We start from the raw sequence: 2,770 nt of genomic DNA, 5'->3' as shown, positions 1-2,770 counted from the left end.
CTACTGGCTGCAGGTACAAAGAAGCATTTCACTGTGCATTGTACTATGTATAACTGTGCATGTGACAAATAAAAATCTCTTATCTCTTATCTTATCTTATCTTATCTAAGATCTGTGCTGGAAGTGGTTGTCTGATAATACCAGCATTGAATGAGTAATTGAAACCAGACCGAGACCAAGTGTGTGGGATCAGTTGTTTGTTTATTTGTTTGTCTTAAATGAGATGAAGAATAACATGCAACAAAGTGTCCCCACCCCAACTTGAACTTGAACTTGGGATGTTGCAGTTTTATGGTTAGTAGCTTAAACCCCAAGACCAGTGCAGCCCAAACGGTGCCTAAGGATGGGCCAAGGGTGCGTTATAATGTACTGTTTCACACATATTTCAAACACATCAAAGCAGAAAAAAGAAGCAGTGAGCATCAGAATCACCATATTAAAACCAATTTTAAATATGCCTTTAGCTAATGGCAAAACAGCTCACAGTCCTCTGTTGTCATAGTAACATAACAACACTTTCCAGCTTGTGAGTTTTCACCTAGGTACAGAGCAGTCAGAAATAGCAACTGTCAGAACAAGAGATGGAAAGATTTGTCATTTTGAGTAGAGCTCAGAAATGCTGATTAATTTCACCCCTCAACACAGTCTGAGAGAACCTGAGCTGACCAAAAAAACTAAAGTCAGACTGTACACTGAATGCTACTTGACTTACGGCTTTATCAACTGCTAAACAAATAGCCACCATTCATTATATTTCTACACTAATTTATTCAAGTTTTTCCTTTATCCATTTTAAGTTTCTGGTGGAGTATTCAATTTAAGCTCAACCGTGGTAAAGTGTTTTTTCATTGCAGCTTGTTAACCTAGACTGGTAAATTTAGGAAAAATAAAATATTGGGTCAAAGCGTTGACAGAAAAATGGAGGCTTTGTTCAACAAACTACTGAATGAGGATGGAGAGGTGAGGAGTCAAAGACTCAATAACACACGCTGAGTACAGACTGACAACAGAGGGAACTACAGATAGAAGACTGAGAATTCTTGATGTCAAACACAGCACAGAAAATGCTGAAATACAGCAAATACATAGATACAATGTAACAGTTGTGTGCATCTAAAATACATACAGTCTGTCTTCTGCACTATGATTATAGTATGGGGTAGCATCTACACTGGCAAGACAGATTACCCGATAGTATATTTGCTGCACGTCACTGCCAAATCGATTGTACATTGTTTGTTTGTACATCAGAACAAGCTAGAGACTCTTAAATAAAATAGCACTTAAATTTCCCAGAATCCTGATAGAGAGAGAGCCATGAACAAAAACGTCTTTCTAAAATCTGGACTCTAAACACCTCTATTATCATTACATGGCGAGTAAGAGGAGAAGATCGGGATGGAGACATATGGGAAGCATGTCTATTTGTGACTTATATTCTGAAACAAGTCAACCTTATTTTACCTTCCAACCTGCATCATTAGGGTAACTACCAATTTCTAACAGCAAAATTTCAACTGTTCAGTTTTTTACAGTCCCTCCAGGAAGTTGCGATGTTGCGGTCGCAACAATGAACTTTTCCACAAATTTGAACAATCATTGTGGTTTACAGTGAGATTTACCAATCATAGCACTACCCTGCCCAAAATATTCATCCATACGTCAACAAACTACTAGAGATCTTATTCTCACAACAAAAATAAATGAAAAGTATGCTTTGTGAACTTGACGAATAAAAACTAAACGATTGATGGACGGATGAATAGACAAGTGAATTTGTTTTTATTTAGATTCAAACACCGGTAATCTCGACTGACTGAAAACAGTATTATATTTATTAGCTATTTTCAATAGTATGCCTTTGAAAAGTGACTCCAATATCATATTTGTCAAATCAAGCTTGATTTATTGGCCTGACTTGGCATTGTACTTGCCCCGGGCAACTGGGCAATCCTTACTGTTGAGCCATTTATCTTTGTAACGTCAATGTTACGTCAAAGGTTCAATTGGCAATCTTTCACTTTTCAAAAGGAATGAGTAAATTCTAGGATTAGGATGTCGACCACCTAAATCTGCCTCTGGATGTTTACTAAAGAAATATCACTACATTAGCCAACATTTTAGGTTAACTTCTTAAACTAAACCTAAACACTGATTGAGTATTTCAGTAAACCAGTGAGTGAATCAGCTTCTGATTGAGTCTTTGTGGTAATGCCAGATGAGCAGGAATGATAGAGTGAGAGTGGAACTGAGGAGAGTCAGCCTGTTTGCTGTATTACTGCAGGGCAGAGTGACATGGACACAAGGACAAGTAAACAGTGCCTTTTCCACTAATCCCATAATACGAGAGAACAACTCCTGTAGCCATGGTAACTGTGTACAACAAAGATGTAGCCTCAAAACATTTAAAAGATATAAAAAAAAACGCAGGACAAAAATGTCACTCTCAAAACCATGCTTCTCAATGACTTAAATTTGACTAAAATTAAAATACTTTTGTCAAAAGATGAATTTTAGAAAACTAAAATGAACACTGTTGCAATGAAGGTAGTGCATATAATGATATCATATTAGATAGCAACTACTAGAATAAGATTCAGGTTGTAACAATAGGACATGATTCTTTAGACCTTTATCCCTACATCCAGATTCATTCCTTCTTATGCTGAATAATCATAGGTCTCTCTGAGAGTTACAAGGAGTTCACCTTTTACAAACTGGCAGATTTACACTATTTTCAGAACTAACCTGCCTGCTGACAACAAAATGT

The sequence above is a fragment of the Morone saxatilis genome, unplaced genomic scaffold (genome assembly GCF_004916995.1).
Source record: "Morone saxatilis isolate NCDOM2014 unplaced genomic scaffold, NCSU_SB_2.0 Contig10, whole genome shotgun sequence".
Taxonomy (NCBI): domain Eukaryota; kingdom Metazoa; phylum Chordata; class Actinopteri; family Moronidae; genus Morone; species Morone saxatilis.
This window is presented reverse-complemented; position numbering follows the sequence as displayed.